Below are 9,806 nucleotides of genomic sequence, written 5' to 3' on the forward strand. Positions count from 1 at the left end.
AATACAATATTCCTAGACTAAATCAAGAAGATCTGGAAAATCTAAATAGACTGATCAACAGTATGAAAATTGAAACAATCATCAAAAACCTACCAAGTAAAGGTCCAGGACCAGATGGCTTCACCAGTGAATTCTACCAAACAGTCAAAGATTTAATACCTATTATCCTAAAACTCTTCCAAAAAATTGAAGAGGAGGCAATACTTCCCACTCATTTTATGAGGCCAATATTATTATGATACCAAAATCTAGTAAAGATAACACAAAAAAAGAACATTACAGACCAATATCTCTCATGAACACAGATGCAAAAATCCTAAATAAGATACTAGTGAACCAAATACAGCAACATATTCAAAAGATTATACACCAGGATCAAGTGGGCTTCATCTCAGAGGCACAGGGATGGTTCAACATAAGCAAATCGATCAATGTGATACACAACATAAACAAATTAAAAAATAAGAATATGATTCTATCAATATCTGCAGAAAAAGCCTTCGACAAGATATAGCGGCCGTTTATGATCAAAACTCTTAAGAAAATTGGTAAAGAAGGAAAGTAACTTAACATAATAAAGGCCATAAATGACAAACCCTCAGCCAACATTATGTTTAATGGTGAAAAACTAAAATCCTTCCCTTTAAGATCAGAAACAAGGCAAGGCTGTCCACTATCGCCACTGTTATTCAATATGACATTGGAAGTCCTAGCAAGTGCAATTAGTCACGAGAAAGATATAAAAGGCATCTAAATAGGAAACGAAAAAGTCAAACTGTCGCTATTTGCGGATGACATGATTCTCTATATAGAAAACCCTAAAGGATTGCACAAGAACATAATATCATGTATCCACCATTACATTACATACAGAAGAGTTTTAGTGCCCCCCAAATTTTGTAGGAATCACCTATTTTTCCATGCTCCCTCCTCCCAAAACCCTTGGCAACCCAGTGATCTTTTTATTATCATTAGTTTTACCTTTTCCAAAATGTCATAATGTCAAAATCATATAGTATTTATTCTTTTCAGACCAGTTTCTTTCACTTAGTAATATGTGTTTAAGGTTTTTCCTTTTTTATAACTTAATCATTAATTTCTTTTTAGTATTGAAAAATATCCCATTGTCTGGATTTAACACAATTTTATATGCATTCACCTATTGAAGGACATCCTCATTGCTTCTATTTTTTTTTTTTTTTGCAATTATGAATAAAGCTACTATAAATATTCATGTACATGTTTTTGTGAGAATATATTTTTTCAACTTATTTGAATAAATAACTAAGAGTACAATTGCTGGGTGATATGGTAAAAATATGTTTATCTTTGTAAGAAAATGCCAAGTATCTTCCAAAGTGGCTGTACCATTTTGTATCACCAGCTGCGATGAATGAGAGTTCTTGTTGCTCCACATCCTTGTCAGTATTTAGTGTCAGTGCTTTGGATTTTGGCCATTCTAATAGTTGTGTAGTGCTATCTCATTTCCTATTTTCTAATGACATATAAGGGTGAACAACTTTTCATATGTTTATTTTCCATCATTATATCTTCATTGGTAAGGGGTCTAATCAGATTTTTTGACCATTTTTTAATTGATTTGTTTGTTTTCTTATTGTTGAATTTTAAGAGTTCTTTGAGTATTTTAGATACAAATCTTTTTTTGGATATGTGTTTTGTAAATATTTTTCTCAATCCGTGGCTTTTCTTTTCATTTTTTTAAGAGTGTCCTCTTTTGAGTAGACATTTTTAATATTAAAAAAATCTAAATTATCATCTTTTTCATTTATGGATCTTGCTTTTGTTATTCCATATAAAATCTCATTGTTAAACCCAAAGTCATCTCAATTTTCTCCTATGCTGTCTTCAAGAAGTTTTATTGTTTTTCATTTAGCATTTTAGGTTTTTCATCCATTTTGAGCAATATTTGTAAAAGGTATAAGGATTGTGTCCAGATTCATTTTTTTTGTTTTTACATGAATGTCCAGTTGCTCCAGCATTCTTCGTTAAAAGGTCTATCCTTTATGCATTGAATTGCCTTTGATCCTCTGTCAAAGATTAGTTAACTATATTTGTGTGAAATCATTTCTGGACTTTCATTTTCATTGATCTACTTTGTCTCTTCTCTTATAAATACCACTTTATCTTAATTACAGTAACTTTATAGTAAGACTTAAAATTACGTAGTGTCAATCTTTTCACTTTATTCTTCTCTTTAGATATTGTATTGACTGTTATGCTTCTTTTGCTTTTTCATATAAACTTTAGAATCATTTTAGAATTAGTTTGTTGACATCCACAAAGAAACTTGATATGGATTGTATTGAATCCATACATCGATTTCAGAAAAAATGACATCTTAACAATATTAAGTCTTTCTATTCATGAACTTGAAATATCTCTATTTATTTAGTTCTTTAAAATTTTTTATCATAGCTTTGTAGTTTTATTCATATAGATCTTATACACATTTGTTAGATTAATACCTAAGTATTTCATTTTTGGGTGCCAATGTAAATGATGCATTTGCAATTTCAAATTTCAACCATTTATTTTATATAAGAAAGCAATTGACTTTTATATACTAACCTTGTATCCTGCAACCTTGCAATAATTGCTTAATATCATCAAGATTACTTTTTGTTTATTTTATTTTATTTTTTTTTTTTTGCATTTCCTACATAGGCTATTATATCAACAGCTGACAAAGAGTTTTATTTATTTTTTCTCAATCTGAATATCTTTTCTTCTCTGGTTTAATTGTATTAGTTAGGACTTCAGAATGATGCTGAATAAGAGTAGTGAGTGAAAATACCCTTGCCTTGTTTCTAATTTTAGTGAGAAAGTAATTTCTCATCATTACATATGATGTCAGCTGTAGGATTTATAGATGTTCTTTATTAAGTTGAGAATATTTCCGTCTACCTTAATTTGCTGGGAGTTTATTTTATTTTTTTGTTTAATCATGAAACTGTATTGTATTTTGTCAACTTTTTTCTGCATCTATTGATAAAATAATATGATTTTTCTTATTTAGCCTGTTCATGTGATGGATTATATTTATTAATTTGTAAATATTGAACAAGCTGTGCAACATTAGTCATGTTGTATAAATTTTTTATGGATCGTTGGATTCAATTTTCTAATTGCTGCTGAGGATTTTTACATATATGTTCATCAGATATTGTCTGTGATTTTCCCTTCTTGTAATATCTTTGTATGATTTTGGTATTAGAGTAATGTGGTTCTCAAAACATGAGCTAGAAAGAATTCACTGCTTCTATTTTCTGAAGCATATTGTAGAGAATTAGTATCACTTCTCCTTTTATTGTTTGCTAAAATTCACCAATAAATCTTCTAGGCCTGGTGTTTCCTAGTTTGGTAAATTATTAATTAGTGATCTTATTTATTTAATAGATATAATCCTATTCAGACCAACTCACTTTGTGTGAATTTCAGTATATTGTATTTTTCAAGGGTTGGTCCATTTCATCTAGGTTATCAAATTTGTGGAAATAGAGTTTTGTAATATTACTGTACTGTTCTCAGAATCATTAGTTATGTTCCTTCTTTCATTTTTGATATTAGTAATTTCTGTCTTCTTTTTTCCTAGTTAACTTGTCTAGCGATTTATTAATTATATTGATCTTTTCAAAGAACCACCTTTTTGTTCATAGATTTTGCAATTTTTCTTGTTTATAATTTTATTAATTTTTGCTCTAATTTCTATTTCTTTTCTTCTGCTTATTTTGGTTTATGTCTCTCCCTTTTTTAAGGTTTCTATGGTATCTTTGATTATTGATTTCTGATCTTTTTTTCTTTTTAATATATGCATTTCAGTGCTGTACATTTTTCTTTAAGCACTGCTTTTGTTGCATTTCATAAATTTAGATAAATTGTGTTACTATTTTCTTTTCAATAAAAATATTTTTAAAAATATCTTTAGAAGTTTTTTGATCTATGTTATTTAGAAATGTGTTGTTTAATCTCCCAATGTTTTCAGATTTTCTAGCTATCTTTATTATTAATTTATAGCTTAATTTTATTATATTTTGATGGCATATTTATATGTTCTATTTTTTAAATTTTATAATGTATTTTTTTTATCTAGAATATGATCTATTTTGGTAAATGTCTCATGTGAATTTTAGAAAAAGGTGCAGCCTGCTGTTATAGTATTCCAAAAATATTAATTAGATCAAGATGAGTGATGTTCTGTTTAGTTAAACTATATTCTTATTGATTACCTTCAATCAGTAACAATTACTGATTGAAGAATGCTTAGATTTCCAGGTTTAATTATTATTTTTTATATTTCTCCTTCCAGCTCTACCAAGTTTGGCTTTACGTATTTTAATGCTCTTTTGTTAGGTGCATACACATTAAAAATTACCATGTCTTCTTGGAGAATTTTTCTTTTTATTTTTATGTAATGCTCTTCTTTACCCTTTATAATTATTCTTATTTTGAAGCCTACTTAGTTAGAAATTATTATAGCTACTCAAAATTTCTTTTGATTAGAGTTAGCATGGTAAAAATTTCTCCATTCCTTTACTTTTAATTTATCTATCTTTATATTTAAAGTAGTTTTCTCATGTACAACATGTAGATGGATTTTTTTTTTAAATTCAGTTTGACATTTCCGCTCATAAATCGATGTATTTAGACCATTTACATTTAAAAGCAATTATTAATATAGTTGGATTATCTACCATATTTGTACATTTTCTGTTTATTGTCCTCATTTTTGTTGCTGTTGTTTTTGTCTTTCATTTTTTTTCTGCCTCTTCTTGTTTTAATAGAACATTTTATGGGAATTAATTTTTTCTCCTCTATTAGCATATCAATTATCTTTTTTTTTTTTTTTTTTTTTTTTCTTGCTTAGGTTTTTGCTCTGCTGAGATATTTCTTTGCTGAGATTTTCATGCATAAAAAATATTTGGTTTTACTTCATTAAAGATTGTTTTAATAGACATTATAAAATCTTTTTTGTCAGTTTTAATTTCTGGTTCATCTTAAGGTCAAAATTTATTGATTTTTGTTGTTGTTGTTGTTGTTCTTTTTAGGATAACATAGAATTATATCTATAATATTACCGATGTTAAGTTGTGGAGTTTCTGGATCCTATTATTTTTCTCTGATAAGTGTTTCCTTTGATTTTGTAGATTGATTTTTTTAAAGTTATGCTTAAAAATCACATGCCGATTCTTGTGTAGTAGCTCCAACTCTTCAAATCTTTGTCTTCATTTGGATTTCTCAGAGTCTGGTCTTCTTATGTATGGTTTATATGTCTTCATAAGATGTGAGTAGACCAACTTTAAGTATCCCCTGTAAAATACTTTCACTATCAGGATTCCTCTACTATTTTAAGCTTTTTCAGTTTTATATTTTTCCTTTTTTGTTTACAGGCTAGAAAGACTGCCTCAACTAAACTCAGAGGACTACACTTAATCTTAATCTAAAAAGCCCTGGAGACATAAATTAAGTTACTAATCTGCTTTTCATCATGGTACACATTTATCTGGGTCTTTCTTCTTCTGTTCATACTCAATACCTTCAGGTAGTTGCTTTTTGAAATTATTTCTAGTTTTCTGCAGTATGACACGGTAGGATCTTATTCCATTATCCCTGGATGCAAAAAAAAAAAAAAAAATGTGATCACTTGATTTTTAACAAAGAATCCAGAGACATTCAATGAAAAATGGTTAGTCCTTTTACCAAATTATGTCAGAATAAATGGACTCTATGTAGAAAACAATGAATCTTGACTTCAAGAAAATATTTTAAAATCATATAGCAATAGATGTATAACTGGTATCCAAAATAGAAAAAAAAAAAAATATTAAAACTCCTTGAAAATCTAGGCACCAAGAAGTGGACAAAATGTTTAACAGAAATAAAAGCTGTTTAAAACTATAATTATATATCATTATATATACCCACTAAAAGGACCAAAATTAATAGACTGATAATATTAGGTGATGTCAAGGATGTGAAGTAACTGCAACACTCACATATTGCTGGTAGCAATGCAAAAGGTAACAACTCATTTGTAAAATCGTTTGGCAGTTACATATAATATTAAACATATGGCTACCAAATGGTACAGCAATTCCACTTCAAAGTAAGATAAATTTTTTAAAAATGTATCACTTAAAGACATTTAAATAAATGCTCAAAACAAATATTTCATAATTGCTAAAAAGTGTAAACAACCTTAATGTACATCAACAGGTGAATACATAAGTGAATCATGCTATATTCATATATTGGAATACTTTTGTTACCATTGGGGCCAATTGGAGTTTTCTGTTGCCCTAGCAGCATGGGGGATGGACAGGGCTAACATAGCACAGAAGTGTAGTTAGCATTTTTCCTCAGTTCCTCTTCATTGACACAATGAAGAATGACAGGTCAGTGAGAATTAGAAAAGATTCATTAGAGGTATATTTTAGAAAGACAAAGCTTGTCCCAAGGAGGCACATGATTTCAGCAAAGAGCTGTAACAGAGTGCTGTAATAACAACCACCACAACAAGAGGGTCAAAAGGGCCCAGAAGTGAGAATGTCTGCATTATATTTGGGCTATAATGGGTGGTTCCAAAGGCATTCCTAGGTGATTGGCAAGTGAGGTCATTTTGATTGACACCTGGCTGCTATAACTTTGCCTAGTGCACATGTGTGTACCCAGAATTCTACTACCATTGGAGGGTTCTTTGGGCAGTCTCTAGCCTGGGCCCCTATTCTGTTGTTTCCCCTGTCACTCATGTCTGACTAGCTGACACTTTTTAGCAATAGAACAAACTATGATAGATTCAACAACCTAGGTAAAATGTCAAAAACTTATTCTGAGCATAAGAATTCAAACAAAAAAGCATTCATATCATTTTATTTTATTTATATCAAATTCTAGAAGATGTAAACAAATCTATAGTAACAAAGCGTATCTGTTTTTGACAAGAGCCATTAGTTGAGGAGTACTGACTGGAAAACATCATGAGAGAAATTTCTGGAGTAAAGAAAGTGTTCTATGTCTAGGATGTATTATGGGTTTCTAGAGTGTATACAATTTTCAAAGTTATAAAATTGAACACTTAAAAATTTTGAATTTTATCTAATATAAATTATATCCCAATAAAAAATTATGACATTGATTATTTACATTAATGAAACTTGATTTTTATAGTTCCATGATCTTTTTTGAAGTACATTCACATTTATTGATCAGTTTAAGAAAAAGCCACATTCTATAGTTTTTCCTATTAAAATTTTATTTTGCCATTGTAAAAAAATTACGTTTTTATTCAGCCTTAATGTCTTACGAGAAAGTAATAATACATTAGAATCCTTATGTAATAAAACTATTTTCCTTCTTTTTAAAAATGAAATAACACTTTTCTAATTCTCATAACTTAGTAGAAGAGTTAACTACTTTTATATTTGTGCAATTGTACAAGAGAATTGTTTTCAGTCAGAAATTTTAAAAAGCTAATAAATTGTCCTTAGAATGGCATGAAATGGTTAGAGATTAGTTACTTAATTAAAAATCCAAATTACTAAGCACTTCTGCTTTAGAAGAAAAATATGTATCTGTGTGTTTATTTTAGTAAAAGATTAATAACTATTACGTTTTTTGTGCAGAGTAAATTTTATTTTCTTTATTATAAAAATCTTTTGAAAAATATTCAGCTTTATGATCTCTCTAAATGTATGTAGTTCACATTCAGAGCTCATTATCTAAATATTTAAATAAAGAAAAATCTCTGCAACTCAGTTACTTACTGAGAGTGACTTTCTCTATTAATAGTGTTAAAAAGAAAATCACAAGCCCAAAATTGTGTCACTCATACTAAAAGCCCATAATACCAAATTTAGATTTACTACCTGATCTAATTTCAGTTTTAAAGTCTCTCAGAAACTTGATTAATTAGTCTGGAATTTTCAGGTCAAGAACAAGTAAGGTAATCTGCCAGAGGACTCTATCACCCAGAGAAAGAAGAGGCAAACTGTATAAAAAAAATCCTTTTTGTTGTCTTCTCCCAAGGAAAAAGTGTCTGGCCTCTCAAATAATCCTTTCTTTTCTTTTGCTAATAGCTCCTTTACCCCACCCATCTTTCTATAAAAAACTTCTATTTTGTATAACCCCTCAGAGCCCTACTAGCTGCTAGATGGAATGCTGTCTGATTAATGAATCACTTAATCAAACTAATTGGATCTTTAAATTTATTCAGTTGATGTTTTTTTTTAACAATAGCATTTTTTTCCCAAAGCAAATATTTAAAAAACATCTTATTCAGCAAAAATAACTTGTTATGTTGTGGGCCTGGAAAGAGGTCATTGACAAAGACTATTTCCTTGACCAAACTTTAGTCAGGCTCCTCTGAGCCATCTTTTCAACTAGGTTTTGCTCTTGGGCCTTATGTTTAGCCTGTTAGTCCACTTGTAGCAGAATCTTTTTATGTCAGTTTGGTGAAAATACCTCCACCATTGATATCTGACCACCCTCACCTGTTTTCAGCAAGAATTCTGTTAAGTCAGTTTAGTGAAATTACCCCTACCTTTGATGTCTCCCCTTAGTAATTTTCCATCCATTCACCTCCTCATTCTGCTCATTGGTTATCAAACTCCAGCTGCCTTTGCTGTATTCAGAGTTGAGACTTGTACCTCTCCCCCACTGCATCAGTCTTGATACTTATTGCAAAAGTCTCAAATAAAATTTTACCATTTTAACAAGTGTTAGGACATTTTTTTCTTCAACATTAATTTATTAAGGCTTAAGTGTAGCAAAATATACAACCCAAAAATATGCCTCTTTGGCATAAGAATTATTTTGAGCTGATTATTTTGAGAAACTGTAGATAAAGGAAAAGCTCTAAAAACAAAGTAGAAGTTGTCCTTCGTAATAGAAATTTACATTTATAAAGAAAATCTCCAATTGTAAGTGTGTCTTCCCCTCTGTATCAGAAAGAGAAGAATGACTAAATCATAAGAAATCTTAGCAATATAGATTTATGCCTAACAATAAACTGAGGCATATGAAATATTTGAAGACTTTATTTGAATATAAGTTAATTGAAAAGTAAAGATTCCAATTGGGAGGCATCCAATCTAGCAGATAGAAAGGAAGTCTGAGGAACTATACAAAATTAAATATTTTTATTGTTGCAGAAATGATATGAAACAAGACTGGCGAGAAACCAAGCACCACTTGGAGAGTTGGAGAACTCAGGTTCATTACGCCGGCAGTCCCAGAAGAGCTAGCGCTCTGAAAATCTGGGCCCCAAGCTCAGGGGCAATTTTGCTTTGCTATCTGCACTGTTACAGTTAGCATGGGCTATGGGCAGTTACAGAGCATGCGATTTTCGGACAGAAATTTAGATAATACGTCTGTTATCAAGACAGAACAATCATAGGGGAGGGGGAATCTTCAGCTGATCTCAAGATCACTCTGCCTATGCAGTAAGCACGTCCACAGAAGCAGGACAAAGAGCTGATTACAAGGTTAGCCATTTGAGTGGAAAATTTCTCTTTATTATAAGCAGAGGAGAGCAGGAACAAGGAGATAATTATAAGCAAAAAAAGAGAGTTGGTTACTGTAAAGTTACTCTTTGTTAGGGGATGGCAGAGGTCCATTAGGCAGATCACATAACTGGTGATAATCAGGTGATTGCTGATTGGCTGGTTTAAGAATCCATTTCTGAGAGACCCAAAACTGTAATTAAATCTTGGCTTGGTGACATGGGGCTTAGCATAATTGACTCTATTTTAGACCTGCAATCTTGTTTTTATGAGTATTCACTTAAATCT

The sequence above is a fragment of the Pteropus alecto genome, unplaced genomic scaffold, assembly GCF_000325575.1.
Source record: "Pteropus alecto unplaced genomic scaffold, ASM32557v1 scaffold250, whole genome shotgun sequence".
NCBI lineage: Eukaryota > Metazoa > Chordata > Mammalia > Chiroptera > Pteropodidae > Pteropus > Pteropus alecto.